Source organism: Nerophis lumbriciformis, linkage group LG05, assembly GCF_033978685.3.
Source record: "Nerophis lumbriciformis linkage group LG05, RoL_Nlum_v2.1, whole genome shotgun sequence".
NCBI classification, from domain to species: Eukaryota; Metazoa; Chordata; class Actinopteri; order Syngnathiformes; family Syngnathidae; genus Nerophis; species Nerophis lumbriciformis.
The window spans coordinates 2,340,192-2,357,917 of NC_084552.2; positions in this window are offsets into that span (position 1 = coordinate 2,340,192).

The following is a 17,726-nucleotide window of genomic DNA, read 5'->3' on the forward strand; positions in this document are numbered from 1 at the left end:
GGACCTGCGAAAATTGCCTTTTTTTAAAAAGACAAAACCACAAAACTCAAAATTGCGCTCTAGCGCCCCCTAGAAAGAAAAAAAACTAGACTGATTAGAATTTAGTTAGAATTTTTCTAACTGCTCCGGTTTTGATTTTATGAGCCTTCAAAGAACCGCTGTACTGATGCTGCTGCGCTGCTGTTTTCTCAAGATGGCTGCTTAAAAGCAGGAAGCACCAGCATGCCCACACAATGCAGACAAGGTAGGTACACTAGACAAAAGTATTGGGACACTTCGGACTAAAAGTAGACAAAAGTATTGGGACACTTATGACTACCACTGGACAAAAGTATTGGGACACTTAGGCCGAAAACTGGACAAAAGAATTGGGACACTTGGGACTACAACTTGACAAAAGTATTGGGACACTTAGGACTAGCACCTGCCAAATACGCGGGCCCGACCAACGCTGCTTGCAGCTTTAATTTTACTTGTTTTGGAAAGTCTTGACAAGCCAAATTTCCTTGTTCTATCGGCAGATAATTTTGCTCAGTTCAAATAAAATACCCCTAATTTTTTGTATTTTTTTTTCTTCTTGTTTTTGAACACTGACTTTTTGCAGTGCCCTGGAGGGAGGAAGGAGGAAGCGCCGTGAGAAACAAGGTCATCGGGACAACAACGGCGTGCTATTAGTGTCTATCACTGCAGCGGGATGCAAATAGGAAGACATTTTTGATTGGTTTTAAAAAGCAAAAGACCTATATATTTTCTTTTTCTTCTTCCTCGCCATACATTTTATTTCATCATCCTTCCACTTTATCGCCCTCCCGCAAGCTCGCCGAACTGGACTCCGGCTATATCAGCGGCGGCGAGCTGGGATGCCTGTAATTACCGCGCCCGTTCCTCATCTACTCAAATCATCATCCCGATCCAAATCTTTTATTTCCCCCGAGGCCCCCGCGCCGCCCGGCGCTCCTGGCTATAGCTCTTACCTCCCAGGAAGAGGCGGCCCGGTGTTTGTGCTTTTTAATCAGGCCTCGACTCAAGCTGTTCCAGCCGAGCGAGCGAGCGGCGCGCGGAAAAAAAGGGAGCGGGTGTGGGGGGGGGGGGGGGTCAAGCTGTGAGAGGTTCCGAGCAAAGTTGGCGACCAAACACAAACACCGGCGGGGTTTTTAATTCAAACGTGGCCGAGCGGAGGAATGGCTCGTGAGTCATTAAAGAGCATGTCCTCTGATTATCGCACAACAAGCTCATTGAGTCGCCAGCGTTACTGAAATAAACATCCAAGCAAGAGGAAGCGGCTCATTTCCACATCACAGCGTCAGATTTAATCATCCCTGCGGGCTTTTGCTTATTTTGCACCCCCAACCCCACCACAAAATGCTAACTAACCCGACGCGGCGGGAGTCCAAAGCCTTTAGAAATGATAAACAGTTGAAGTAAAAAAAAAAAAAAGACATACAAACATCATCAATATTTCACAGTTCCTAACCGCACACTTAAAACGCTCATCAGGAAGCGAATTTGTACTTGAAAGAATTAATTGAGGGTGGCTCCGCCCACGGAAAACATCTCCAGTGAGCTTCTAAAGACGTGGGCAGGATGAAATCTACTCCTTTTCATGTTGTGTTGTGGTTCTTAACCTGGGTTCGATCGAACCCTACACTCTTAGAAATAAAAGTGCTAAGTAGAACCATATGGTTCTTCGGCTCGTCCTCATAGGAGAACCCTTTTTGGCTCCAGGTAGAACCTTTTTATAAAGGTTCCACCTGGAACCCTTTTGGAGGGTTCTACCTAGAACTGTGTGTGTAAGGTTCCACCCATAACCCCCCATGAGAGGTTCTACAAAGAACCCACGCAGGGAGTTCCACTAAGAACCCTTTCGTATTTCAAGGGTTTCATCTAGAACCCACACAGGGAGTTCCACTAAGAACCCTTTTGTATTTCAAGACTTTCATCTAGAACCCACGCAGGGAGTTCCACTAAGAACCCTTTCATGTTTCAAGGGTTTCATCTAGAACTCACACAGGGAGTTCCACAAAGAACTCTTTCATGTTTCAAGGGTTTCATCTAGAACCCACGCAGGTAGTTCCACTAAGAACCCTTTCGTATTTCAAGGGTTTCATCTAGAACCCACACAGGGAGTTCCACTAAGAACCCTTTCATGTTTCAAGGGTTTCATCTAGAACTCACACAGGGAGTTCCACAAATAACTCTTTCATGTTTCAAGGGTTTCATCTAGAACCCACATAGGGAGTTCCACAAAGAACTATTTCATGTTTCAAGGGTTTCATCTAGAACCCACACAGGGAGTTCCACTAAGAACCCTTTCGTATTTCAAGGGTTTCATCTAGAACTCACACAGGGAGTTCCACAAAGAACTCTTTCATGTTTCAAGGGTTTCATCTAGAACCCACGCAGGTAGTTCCACTAAGAACCCTTTCGTATTTCAAGGGTTTCATCTAGAACCCACACAGGGAGTTCCACTAAGAACCCTTTCGTATTTCAAGGGTTTCATCTAGAACCCACACAGGGAGTTCCACTAAGAACCCTTTCGTTTGTCAAGGGTTTCATCTAGAACCTATGCAGGGAGTTCCACTAAGAACCCTTTCATGTTTCAAGGGTTTCATCTAGAACCCACACAGGGAGTTCCACTAAGAACCCTTTCGTATTTCAAGGGTTTCATCTAGAACCCACACAGGGAGTTCCACTAAGAACCCTTTCGTTTGTCAAGGGTTTCATCTAGAACCTATGCAGGGAGTTCCACTAAGAACCCTTTCATGTTTCAAGGGTTTCATCTAGAACTCACACAGGGAGTTCCACAAAGAACCCTTTCATGTTTCAAGGGTTTCATCTAGAACCCACACAGGGAGTTCCACTAAGAACCCTTTCGTATTTCAAGGGTTTCATCTAGAACTCACACAGGGAGTTCCACAAAGAACTCTTTCATGTTTCAAGGGTTTCATCTAGAAACCACACAGGGAGTTCCACTTAGAACCCTTTCGTATTTCAAGGGTTTCATCTAGAACTCACACAGGGAGTTCCACAAAGAACTCTTTCATGTTTCAAGGGTTTCATCTAGAACCCACGCAGGTAGTTCCACTAAGAACCCTTTCGTATTTCAAGGGTTTCATCTAGAACCCACACAGGGAGTTCCACTAAGAACCCTTTCGTATTTCAAGGGTTTCATCTAGAACCCACACAGGGAGTTCCACTAAGAACCCTTTCGTTTGTCAAGGGTTTCATTCAGAACCTATGCAGGGAGTTCCACTAAGAACCCTTTCATGTTTCAAGGGTTTCATCTAGAACCCACACAGGGAGTTCCACTAAGAACCCTTTCGTATTTCAAGGGTTTCATCTAGAACCCACACAGGGAGTTCCACTAAGAACCCTTTCGTTTGTCAAGAGTTTCATCTAGAACCTATGCAGGGAGTTCCACTAAGAACCCTTTCATGTTTCAAGGGTTTCATCTAGAACTCACACAGGGAGTTCCACAAAGAACCCTTTCATGTTTCAAGGGTTTCATCTAGAACCCACACAGGGAGTTCCACTAAGAACCCTTTCGTATTTCAAGGGTTTCATCTAGAACTCACACAGGGAGTTCCACAAAGAACTCTTTCATGTTTCAAGGGTTTCATCTAGAACCCACACAGGGAGTTCCACTAAGAACCCTTTCGTATTTCAAGGGTTTAATCTAGAACTCACACAGGGAGTTCCACAAAGAACTCTTTCATGTTTCAAGGGTTTCATCTAGAACCCACGCAGGTAGTTCCACTAAGAACCCTTTTGTATTTCAAGGGTTTCATCTAGAACCCACACAGGGAGTTCCACTAAGAACCCTTGCGTTTGTCAAGGGTTTCATCTAGAACCCATGCAGGGAGTTCCACTAAGAACCCTTTCATATTTCAAGGGTTTCATCTAGAACTCACACAGGGAGTTCCACTAAGAACCCTTTCGTTTGTCAAGGGTTTCATCTAGAACCCACACAGGGAGTTCCACTAAGAACCCTTTCATGTTTCAAGGGTTTCATCTAGAACCCACACAGGGAGTTCCACTAAGAACCCTTTCATGTTTCAAGGGTTTCATCTAGAACCCACACAGGGAGTTCCACTAAGAACCCTTTTGTATTTCAAGACTTTCATCTAGAACCCACGCAGGGAGTTCCACTAAGAACCCTTTCGTATTTCAAGGGTTTCATCTAGAACTCACACAGGGAGTTCCACAAAGAACTCTTTCATGTTTCAAGGGTTTCATCTAGAACCCACACAGGGAGTTCCACTAAGAACCCTTTCGTATTTCAAGGGTTTCATCTAGAACTCACACAGGGAGTTCCACAAAGAACTCTTTCATGTTTCAAGGGTTTCATCTAGAACCCACGCAGGTAGTTCCACTAAGAACCCTTTTGTATTTTAAGGGTTTCATCTAGAACCCACACAGGGAGTTCCACTAAGAACCCTTTCGTTTGTCAAGGGTTTCATCTAGAACCCATGCAGGGAGTTCCACTAAGAACCCTTTCATATTTCAAGGGTTTCATCTAGAACTCACACAGGGAGTTCCACTAAGAACCCTTTTGTATTTCAAGACTTTCATCTAGAACCCACGCAGGGAGTTCCACTAAGAACCCTTTCGTATTTCAAGGGTTTCATCTAGAACCCACACAGGGAGTTCCACTAAGAACCCTTTCGTTTGTCAAGGGTTTCATCCAGAACCTATGCAGGGAGTTCCACTAAGAACCCTTTCATGTTTCAAGGGTTTCATCTAGAACCCACACAGGGAGTTCCACAAAGAACTCTTTCATGTTTCAAGGGTTTCATCTAGATTTGACACAGGGGGTTCTAAAAACATCCCGTTTCAAAGGTTTTCACCGATAACCGTCTTGTCTTCTGAGGGTTCTATAAAGAACCATATTGTATTCTACAGATCAGTTTAGTTCATATTATATTGTGGTCATTTATCATGTTGACATTGAACAAAAATTCAAAACATTTTAATGAGAAAAACATTTATTTAAAGATAGGCACCATTATTGGCAAATGTTATCAGGAAGTATGTCCCTGGTGACACAGGATCTTACCCATGCTTTCAACAATCCCTGAAGAACTCTTTCTTCCAAAAACGGTTCTCTGGATCAAAATAGTTCTTACTGGAACCCTTAGTGTTAGTGAGAACCCTTTTAAAACCAATTATTCAGAAAAGGGGTTTTAAAGGGTTCTCTGGATCAAAATGGTTCTTACTGGAACCATTAGCGTTACCAAGAACCCTTGAAAAACCCTTTCTTCGGGAAAGGGTTTTTCAGAAGCAAATGGTTCCAGTTAGAACCTCAGCCCTTGTAGAAGAACCCTTTTAGAACCCTTATTTCTAAGAGTGTAGGGCAGTGGTTCTCAACCTTTTTTTCAGTGATGTGCCCCCTGTGAATTTTTTTTTTTTAATTCAAGTACCCCCTTATTTAGAGCTAAGCATTTTTGTTTGAAAAAAAAGAGATAAAGAAGTAAAATACAGCACTATGTCATCAGTTTCTGATTTATTAAATTGTATAAAATATTACTAATTGTAGTGGTCTTTCTTGAACTATTTGGAAAAAAAAAGATAGGTTTTTATTTATATTTATAAAGGATTTTTGAATTGTTGCTATTTTTAGAATATTTAAAAAAAAATCTCACGTAACCCCTTGGCATACCTTCAAGTACCCCCATTTGAGAACCACTGCCCTAGGGCATACTTGCCAACCTTGAGACCTCCGATTTGGGGAGGTGGGGGGTGGGGGTTGGGGGGCATGGTCGGGGGAGGGGCGGGTGGCGTGGTTAAGAGGGGAGGAGTATATATATATATATAAGAAATACTTGACTTTCAGTGAATTCTAGCTATATATATATATATATATTTATTTTATTATATATATATATATATATATATATATATATATATATATATATATATATATATATATATATATATATATATATATATATATATATATATATACATACATATATATATATATATATATATATATATATATATATATATATATAAGAAATACTTGACTTTCAGTGAATTCTAGCTATATATATATATATTTATTTTATTATATATATATATATATATATATATATATATATATATATATATATATATATATATATATATGTAAGAAATACTTGACTTTCAGTGAATTCTAGCTATATGTATATATTTATTTTATTATATATATAAGAAATACTTGACTTTCAGTGAATTCTAGCTATATATATATATATGTATTTTATATATATATATATATATATATAAGAAATACTTGACTTTCAGTGAATTCTAGCTATATATATATATATATATGTATATTTATTTTATTATATATAAATATATATATATATATATATAAGAAATACTTGACTTTCAGTGAATTCTAGCTATATATATATATTTATTTTATTATATATATATATATATATATATATATATATATATATATATATATATATATATATATATATATATATAAAAGAAATACTTGACTTTCAGTGAATTCTAGCTATATATATATATTTATTTTATTATATATATATATAAGAAATACTTGACTTTCAGTGAATTCTAGCTATATATATATATATATATATATTTATTTTATTATATATATATATATATATATATATATATATATATATATATATATATATATACATATATATATATATATATATATGTATGTGTATATATATATATATATGTATATATATATATATATATATATCTACCGTATTTTTCGGACTATAAGTCGCAGTTTTTTTCATAGTTTGGCCGGGCTCCAAAGCTCTCAATTTACCGGTCGATCTACGTTCCCATCCTCACCTATGGTCATGAGCTTTGGGTTATGACCGAAAGGACAAGATCACGGGTACAAGCAGCCGAAATGAGTTTCCTCCGCCGGGTGGCGGGGCTCTCCCTTAGAGATAGGGTGAGAAGTTCTGCCATCCGGGAGGAGCTCAAAGTAAAGCCGCTCCTCCTCCACATCGAGAGGAGCCAGATGAGGTGGTTCGGGCATCTGGTCAGGATGCCACCCGAACGCCTCCCTAGGGAGGTGTTTAGGGCACGTCCGACCGGTAGGAGGCCGCGGGGAAGACCCAGGACACGTTGGGAAGACTATGTCTCCTGGCTGGCCTGGGAACGCCTCGGGGTCCCACAGGAAGAGCTGGACGAAGTGGCTGGGGAGAGGGAAGTCTGGGCTACCCTGCTTAGGCTGCTGCCCCCGCGACCCGACCTCGGATAAGCGGAAGAAGATGGATGGATGGATGGGTTTTCCGCGAGCAGACAATACAATGACTTGTCTGTTCTATCCGTCCATGCTGGCTGTTTTGGCTGAAGGCTTGGACTTTGAGGAGTCCTGTTAATGGGGGCCGAGAATTTGATGCTGCACCCCTGACCATACGCACGACTTTGATCTTTCGCAGCCATCAAGAACCGGATAGCCGCCATTTTGTTGAATAACGCTGTACTAATTGTTGCGAATACTAGCGGGAGTGAGCGCTACATGCTATAGTGCTGTGTGTGAGTGCAGGGGATATTGTAAAGAAACCTTTCGCTCGCTCGTGTGTGTGTGTGTGTGTGTGTGTGTGTGTGTGTGTGTGTGAACATATTTTTTATCTGCCCTTTCTTGCGTTCGCCACGTGATTGCATTCCTCATCAAAGCCACAAAAAAAAAAAAAAAAGGAAAACGCCGGAGTCAAGGAATAAGGCCTTTACATCGCTCAACACAGGTGGCGACGCACAGAAAAAAAAAAGAAAAAAAAGAAAATATCAAGGAGCATGAAATGTTTCCTTCTTCCTGCTCCTCGGGCCGCCGCTTTTTCCTTTCAGGCGAATCGCTCATTAAAAGACGGCCGTACAGCAGGTGTTTGGTCACGCCGCGCTGGAGGAGAGGATGCTTGAAGTGGCGGAAATCACAAAAGCGTATCGGTGTAGGTGGATGAATAGCGGAATACACACTCACACACACACACACACACACACACACACACACACACACACACACACACACACACACACGCACGTGGACAGTGTTGCGTTTTGGACCAGTTGTTCCTCCCAGGGAATTCAAGTCACAATTCGCTCCCAACTTCTTTCCGACACTTAAAGCTGAGTTGAAAAACCACCAGAGACAGAATAGGTATTTTCTTGTATATTCTCAAAGCTTTGCCAATATACATTTTTGATTGAGACCAGTCTAACCATAGAACATTCTCTTGCGCCTCCAAAAAAATGGTCTGTCTTCCCGATCCCACCACCCTCTCTCTCGTCCCATCTCTGTAGCCAAAACAAAATGCTAGTCTAAACACATTCCAAAGAACTCAAGGTTAACACACATAGTATGCTTGCTGACAGAGCATCAAGAGAATAAATGGAAAACACGAGCTGTTTTCAAATACGACTAATAAATGGAAGAAGTACAACTTAAATTCGGATATATGTAAATATCTGCCTCCGACTGAATAGCGGAATACACACTCACACACACACACACACACACACACACACGCACACACGCACGTGGATAGCAACATATTTTGCTCCAAAACCTGTATGTACCTTTCAGCATTAATGGTGCCTTCACAGACGTGTACGTTACTCATGCCTTTGGGCACTAATACTTCCCCATACCATCACACATGCTGGCTTTTACATTTTGCGCCTAGAACATTCCGGATGGTTCTTTTCCTCTTTGGTCCGGAGGACACGACGTCCACAGTTTCCAAAATGAAATGTGGACTAGTCAGACCAGAGAACGCTTTTCCCATTTGCATCTGTCCATCTTAGATGAGCTCGGGCCCAGCGAAGCCGGCGGCGTTTCTGGGTGTTGTTGATAAATGGCTTTCGCTTTGCATAGTAGAGTTTTTAACCTGCACTTACAGATGCAGGGACGAACTGTAGTTACTGACAGTGGCTTTCTGAAGTGTTCCTGAGCCCATGTGGTGATATCCTTTACACACTGATGTCGCTTTTTGATGCAGTACCACCTGAGGGATTCGAAATGTCCGTAATATCATCGCTTACGTGCGGTGATTTCTCCAGATTCTCTGAACCTTTTGATGATATTACGGACCGTAGATGGTGAAATCCCTAAATTCCTTGCAATAGCTGGTTGAGAAATGCTGTTCTTAAACAATTTGCTCGCGCATTTGTTGACAAAGTGGTGGACCCTCGCAACATATTTTGCTCCAAAACCTGTATGTACCTTTCAGCATTAATGGTGCCTTCACAGATGTGTACGTTACTCATGCCTTGGGCACTAATACACCCCCATACCATCACACATGCTGCCTTTTACATTTTGTGCCTAGAACATGCCGGATGGTTCTTTTCCTCTTTGTTCCGGAGGACACGACGTCCACAGTTTCCAAAAACAATTTGAAATGTGGACTTGTCAGACCAGAGAACACTTTTCCCATTTGCATCAGTCCATCTTAGATGAGCTCGGGCCCAGCGAAGCCGGCGGCGTTTCTGGGTGTTGTTGATAAATGGCTTTCGCTTTGCATAGTAGAGTTTTTAACCTGCACTTACAGATGCAGCGACGAACTGTAGTTACTGACAGTGGTTTTCTGAAGTGTTCCGGAGCCCATGTGGTGATATCCTTTACACACTGATGTGTGTACCACCTGAGGGATTTGAAAGGTCCGTAATATCATCGCTTACGTGCGGTGATTTCTCCAGATTCTCTGAACCTTTTGATGATATTGCGGACCGTAGATGGTGAAATCCCTAAATTCCTTGCAATAGCTGGTTGAGAAATGCCGTTCTTAAACAATTTGCTCACGCATTTGTTGACAAAGTGGTGACCCTCGCAACATATTTTGCTCCAAAACCTGTATGTACCTTTCAGCATTAATGGTGCCTTCACAGATGTGTAAGTTACCCATGTCTTGGGCACTAATACACCCCCAAACCATCACACATGCTGCCTTTTACACTTTGCACCTATAACAATCCGGATGGTTCTTTTCCTCTTTGGTCCGGAGAACACGACGTCCACAGTTTCCAAAATGAAATGTGGACTAGTCAGACCACAGAACACTTTTCCCATTTGCATCAGTCCATCTTAGATGAGCCCGGGCCCAGCGAAGCCGGCGGCGTTTCTGGGTGTTGTTGATAAATGGCTTTCGCTTTGCATAGTAGAGTTTTTAACCTGCACTTACAGATGTAGCAACGAACTGTAGTTACTGACAGTGGCTTTTTGAAGTGTTCCTGAGCCCATGTGGTGATATCCTTTACACACTGATGTGTGTACCACCTGAGGGATTCGAAAGGTCCGTAATATCATCGCTTACGTGCAGTGATTTCTCCAGATTCTCTGAACCTTTTGATGATATTGCGGACCGTAGATGGTGAAATTCCTAAATTCCTTGCAATAGCTGGTTGAGAAATGCTGTTCTTAAACAATTTGCTCACGCATTTGTTGACAAAGTGGTGGACCCTCGCAACATATTTTGCTCCAAAACCTGTATGTACCTTTCAGCATTAATGGTGCCTTCACAGATGTGTAAGTTACCCATGTCTTGGGCACTAATACACCCCCATACCATCACACATGCTGCCTTTTACATTTTGCGCCTAGAACATTCCGGATGGTTCTTTTCCTCTTTGGTCCGGAGGACACGACGTCCACAGTTTCCAAAAACAATTTGAAATGTGGACTTGTCAGACCACAGAACACTTTTCCCATTTGCATCAGTCCATCTTAGATGAGCTCGGGCCCAGCGATTTATGGTTTCCTGAAGTGTTCCTGAGCCCATGTGGTGATATCCTTTACACACTGATGTGTGTACCACCTGAGGGATTCGAAAGGTCCGTAATATCATCGCTTACGTGCGGTGATTTCTCCAGATTCTCTGAACCTTTTGATGATATTACGGACCGTAGATGGTGAAATTCCTAAATTCCTTGCAATAGCTGGTTGAGAAATGCTGTTCTTAAACAATTTGCTCACGCATTTGTTGACAAAGTGGTGGACCCTCGCAACATATTTTGCTCCAAAATCTGTATGTACCTTTCAGCATTAATGGTGCCTTCACAGACGTGTACGTTACCCATGTCTTGGGCACTAATACACCCCCATACCATCACACATGCTGCCTTTTACATTTTGCGCCTAGAACATTCCGGATGGTTCTTTTCCTCTTTGGTCCGGAGGACACGACGTCCACAGTTTCCAAAATGAAATGTGGACTAGTCAGACCAGAGAACACTTTTCCCATTTGCATCAGTCCATCTTAGATGAGCCCGGGCCCAGCGAAGCCGGCGGCGTTTCTGGGTGTTGTTGATAAATTGCTTTCTCTTTCCATAGTAGAGTTTTAACCTGCACTTACAGATGTAGCGACAAACTGTAGTTACTGACAGTGGCTTTCTGAAGTGTTCCTGAGCCCATGTGGTGATATCCTTTACACACTGATGTGTGTACCACCTGAGGGATTCGAAAGGTCCGTAATATCATCGCTTACGTGCAGTGATTTCTCCAGATTCTCTGAACCTTTTGATGATGTCACGGACCGTAGATGGTGAAATTCCTAAATTCCTTGCAATAGCTGGTTGAGAAATGCTGTTCTTAAACAATTTGCTCGCGCATTTGTTGACAAAGTGGTGGACCCTCGCAACATATTTTGCTCCAAAACCTGTATGTACCTTTCAGCATTAATGGTGCCTTCACAGACGTGTACGTTACTCATGCCTTGGGCACTAATACACCCCCATACCATCACACATGCTGCCTTTTACATTTTGCGCCTAGAACATTCCGGATGGTTCTTTTCCTCTTTGGTCCGGAGGACACGACGTCCACAGTTTCCAAAATGAAATGTGGACTAGTCAGACCAGAGAACGCTTTTCCCATTTGCATCTGTCCATCTTAGATGAGCCCGGCCCCAGCGAAGCCGGCGGCGTTTCTGGGTGTTGTTGATAAATGGCTTTCGCTTTGCATAGTAGAGTTTTTAACCTGCACTTACAGATGCAGGGACGAACTGTAGTTACTGACAGTGGCTTTCTGAAGTGTTCCTGAGCCCATGTGGTGATATCCTTTACACACCGATGTCGCTTTTTGATGCAGTACCACCTGAGTGATTCGAAAGGTCCGTAATATCATCGCTTACGTGCAGTGATTTCTCCAGATTCTCTGAACCTTTTGATGATATTACGGACCGTAGATGGTGAAATTCCTAAATTCCTTGCAATAGCTGGTTGAGAAATGCTGTTCTTAAACAATTTGCTCGCGCATTTGTTGACAAAGTGGTGGACCCTCGCAACATATTTTGCTCCAAAACCTGTATGTACCTTTCAGCATTAATGGTGCCTTCACAGATGTGTACGTTACTCATGCCTTGGGCACTAATACACCCCCATACCATCACACATGCTGCCTTTTACATTTTGTGCCTAGAACATGCCGGATGGTTCTTTTCCTCTTTGTTCCGGAGGACACGACGTCCACAGTTTCCAAAAACAATTTGAAATGTGGACTTGTCAGACCAGAGAACACTTTTCCCATTTGCATCAGTCCATCTTAGATGAGCTCGGGCCCAGCGAAGCCGGCGGCGTTTCTGGGTGTTGTTGATAAATGGCTTTCGCTTTGCGTAGTAGAGTTTTAACCTGCACTTACAGATGTAGCGACAAACTGTAGTTACTGACAGTGGCTTTCTGAAGTGTTCCTGAGCCCATGTGGTGATATCCTTTACACACTGATGTGTGTACCACCTGAGGGATTGGAAAGGCCCGTAATATCATCGCTTACGTGCGGTGATTTCTCCAGATTCTCTGAACCTTTTGATGATGTTACGGACCGTAGATGGTGAAATCCCTAAATTCCTTGCAATAGCTGGTTGAGAAATGCTGTTCTTAAACAATTTGCTCACGCATTTGTTGACAAAGTGGTGGACCCTCGCAACATATTTTGCTCCAAAACCTGTATGTACCTTTCAGCATTAATGGTGCCTTCACAGACGTGTACATTACTCATGCCTTTGGGCACTAATACACCCCCATACCATCACACATGCTGCCTTTTACATTTTGCGCCTAGAACATGCCGGATGGTTCTTTTCCTCTTTGGTCCGAAGGACACGACATCCACAGTTTCCAAAATAAAATGTGGACTTGTCAGACCAGAGAACACTTTTCCCATTTGCATCAGTCCATCTTAGATGAGCCCGGCCCCAGCGAAGCCGGCGGCGTTTCTGGGTGTTGTTGATAAATGGCTTTCGCTTTGCATAGTAGAGTTTTAACCTGCACTTACAGATGTAGCGACGAACTGTAGTTATTGACAGTGGTTTTCTGAAGTGTTCCTGAGCCCATGTGGTGATATCCTTTACACACTGATGTGTGTACCACCTGAGGGATTCGAAAGGTCTGTAATATCATCGCTTACGTGCAGTGATTTTTCCAGATACTCTGAACCTTTTGATGATATTACGGACCGTAGATGGTGAAATTCCTAAATTCCTTGCAATAGCTGGTTGAGAAATGCTGTTCTTAAACAATTTGCTCACGCATTTGTTGACAAAGTGGTGGACCCTCGCAACATATTTTGCTCCAAAACCTGTATGTACCTTTCAGCATTAATGGTGCCTTCACAGATGTGTAAGTTACCCATGTCTTGGGCACTAATACACCCCCATACCATCACACATGCTGCCTTTTACACTTTGCACCTATAACAATCCGGATGGTTCTTTTCCTCTTTGGTCCGGAGGACACGACGTCCACAGTTTCCAATATGAAATGTGGACTAGTCAGACCAGAGAACACTTTTCCCATTTGCATCAGTCCATCTTAGATGAGCTCGGGCCCAGCGAAGCCGGCGGCGTTTCTGGGTGTTGTTGATAAATGGCTTTCGCTTTGCATAGGAGAGTTTTAACCTGCACTTACAGATGTAGCGACGAACTGTAGTTACTGACAGTGGCTTTCTGAAGTGTTCCTGAGCCCATGTGGTGATATCCTTTACACACTGATGTGTGTACCACCTGAGGGATTCGAAAGGTCCGTAATATCACCGCTTACGTGCGGTGATTTCTCCAGATTCTCTGAACCTTTTGATGATATTACGGAAAGTAGATGGTGAAATGCCTAAATTCCTTGCAATAGCTGGTTGAGAAATGCTGTTCTTAAACAATTTGCTCACGCATTTGTTCACAAAGTGGTGACACTCGATTGAGCATTTCATGGAGAAGCTGCTTTTACACCATACTTGCTAACCCTCCCGGATTTTCCGGGAGACTCCCGGAATTCAGCGCCTCTCCCGAAAACCTCCCGGGACAAATATCCTCCCGGAAATCTCCCGAAATTCGGGCTGCGTGCGGACCTGAGTCCGCTTTCCAACAATATAAAGAACGTCTACAGTAAAGCAGTAAACGGCAATGTTGTGACACTCTTAAACAGGACAATAGTGCCATCTAGTGCATTTGATGAAAGCACTTTTGTGCGTGCCGCACATCAATGCATCATCAGAGAGGGTGTTCAGCATGGTTAGAAAAATAGTGACAGAGAATAGAACAAGGATGGACGATTCAACCCTTAACTCAACAATGAGTAGATGAGTGTTATGTGTGTGTATATGTGTAAATAAATGAACACTGAAATTCAAGTATTTCTTTTATTTATATATATATATATATATATATATATAATGGCAGATAATTACATATATCCGAATTTAAGTTGTACTTCTTCCATTTCTTCTCTTGATGCTCTGTCAGCAAGTATACTGTGTGTTGCCCTTGAGTTCTTTGGAATGTGTTGTGACTAGCATTTTGTTATGGCTAGGGAGGGGGAAGGAAAGAGAGGTTTTTGGCGTTGGGAGGACAGACCATTTTGGGGAGGCGCAAGAGAATGTTCTATGGTTAGACTGGTCTCAATCAAAAATGTATATTGGCAAAGCTTTGAGAATATACAAGAAAATACCTATTCTGTCTCTGGTGGTTTTTCAACTCAGCTTTAAGTGTCGGAAAGAACTTGGGAGCGAATTGTGACTTGAATTCCCTGGGAGGAACAACTGGTCCAAAACGCGACAATATATATATATATATATATATATATATATATATATATATATATATATATATATATATATATATATATATATATATATCCATCCATCCATCCATTCATTTACTACCGCTTATTCCCTTCGGGGTCGCGGGGATATATATATATATGAAATACTTGACTTGGTGAGTTGTAGCTGTAAATATACTCCTCCCCTCTTAACCACGCCCCCAACCACGACCCTAACCACGCCCCCCGCCCCAACCATGCCCCCCGCACCCACCGCCCACCCCCACCTCCCAAAATTGGAGGTCTCAAGGTTGGCAAGTATGTTTTATACCCAATCATGACACCCACCTGTTCCCAATCAGCCCGTTCACCTGTGGGATGTTCCAAATAAGTGTTTGATGAGCATTCCTCAACTTTTTCAGTCTTTTTTGCCACGTTCTGCAGGCATCAAACTCCAAATGAGCTAATATTTGCAAAAAATAACAACGTTTACCAGTTCGATTGTTAAGCATCTTCTCTTTGCAGTCTATTCAATTGAATATAGGTTGAAAATAATTTGCAAATCATTGTATTTTGTTTTTATTCACCATTTACACAACGTGCCAACTTCACTGGTTTTTGGGGTTTGCAGTCCAGAACGTAGGGTATATGTGGACCAACTTCATGGGACACCTGCCCGGCCATCCCACTTATAACTACTGCAAAATAGGCCGAATAGGATTCGCTGCTGTTTTGATTCTGAAGAGTTCCTGAGCCCATGTGGTGATATCCTTTACAGACTGATGTCGCTTTTTGATGCAGTACCACCTGAGGGATTCGAAAGGTCCGTAATATCATCGCTTACGTACAGTGATTTTTCCAGATTTTCTGAAAATATTCTATCTTTTGATGATATTACAGACCGTAGATCAGTGGTTCTCAAACTTTTTTTGTCATCCCCCACTTTGGACAAGGGGGAGTTTTCAAGCCCCACCTGCCCCCATCGCCCCAACAGAGCGCTAATGCCAAGCTTTAACATTTTCAAATTTATTGAACATCAAGTTGTATACATTCAAACTCAATAACATAAAATAACATCAAGTTCAATAATAAATAAAATAACTGTGCAGCTGTGGTATAACTTGCATCAAGTTCAATAATAAATAAAATAACTTCCATCCAGTTCAATAATAAATAAAACAAAAGTGTTATAACTTGCATCAAGTTCAATAATAAATCAAAAAAGTGGTATAACTTGCATCAAGTTCAATAATTAATCAAAAAAGTGGTATAACTTGCATCAAGTTCAATAATAAATCAAAAAAAGTGTTATAACTTGCATCACGTTCAATAATAAATCAAATAAAAGTGTTATAACTTGCATCAAGTTCAATAATAAATCAAAAAAAGTGTTATAACTTGCATCAAGTTCAATATTATAATATTTATATTATATAATATTATATATATTATATTATATATATTATATCATTTTATATTATATATATATATATATATATATATATATATATATATTATAATATTATAATATATATATATATATATATATATATATATATATATATTATAATATTATAATATTATATTAATATTAATATAAAGCCTACAGTAAAAATAAGTACCGGTAATTTCCATTTATTTATATAGCGGATTTCACAGACAGAATCACAAAGTGATTTACAGTGTGTATAGAAAATGAAAGCATAGTAAAAAAAATAATCTAAGAATATAATAATAAAAAAAAAAATTAAAGTGAAATTTCCTTCCGTTCCTCGCGCCCCACCTGTCATGTCTCTATTCCCCACCAGTGGGGCGTGCCCCACACTTTGAGAAACGCTGCCGTAGATGGTGAAATCCCTAAATTCCTTGCAATAGCTCATTGAAAAATGTTGTTTTTAAACTGTTGGACAATTTGCTCACGCATTTGTTCACAAAGTGGTGACCCTCGCCCCCCGTACTCGTTCGTGAATGATTGAGCATTTCACGGAGAAGCTGCTTTTACACCCAATCATGGCACCCACCTGTTCCCAATCAGCCTGTGGGATGTTCCAAATAAGTGCTTTTTTTTCAGTCTTTTTTGCCACGTCATCAAACTCCAAATGAGCTAATGTTTGCAAAAAATAACAACGTTTACTAGTTCGATTGTTAAGCATCTTCTCTTTGCAGTCTATTCAATTGAATATAGGTTGAAAATAATTTGCAAATCATTGTATTTTGTTTTTATTTACCATTTACACAACGTGCCAACTTCACTGGTTTTGAACGTAGGGTATATGTGGACCAACTTCATGGGACACCTGCCCGGCCATCCCACTCATAACTACTGCAAAATAGGCTGAAGGATTCTCTGCTGTTTTGAAGCTTCTCAGGTCCAAGAGATGCTCTGCAGGGAACGCCGTCCTTCATGCTCTGTTGCCACATTATGGTAATGCAATAAAGGCTGCAGAAAGTAACAATAGTTGTCATTTCCTCTCTCCCGCTCCAACTTCATGCCAATCTATAGGGGCTCCGATACAATAGCCGACGTGTTTGCAGGCGCTGCTATTTTTTACCCACCCATGCCACGTCCCCCTTTTCCTTGGGCACATTACATTTATTTCCCCACTTTTTTTTTTCTTTCTTTCTTTTTTCCCCTGCTTGTGCTTGCTGTCCCTGGTGTTACACCTGATTTAATTAATATTCAGGCAAAGTACAAAAAAAATAAAAAAATT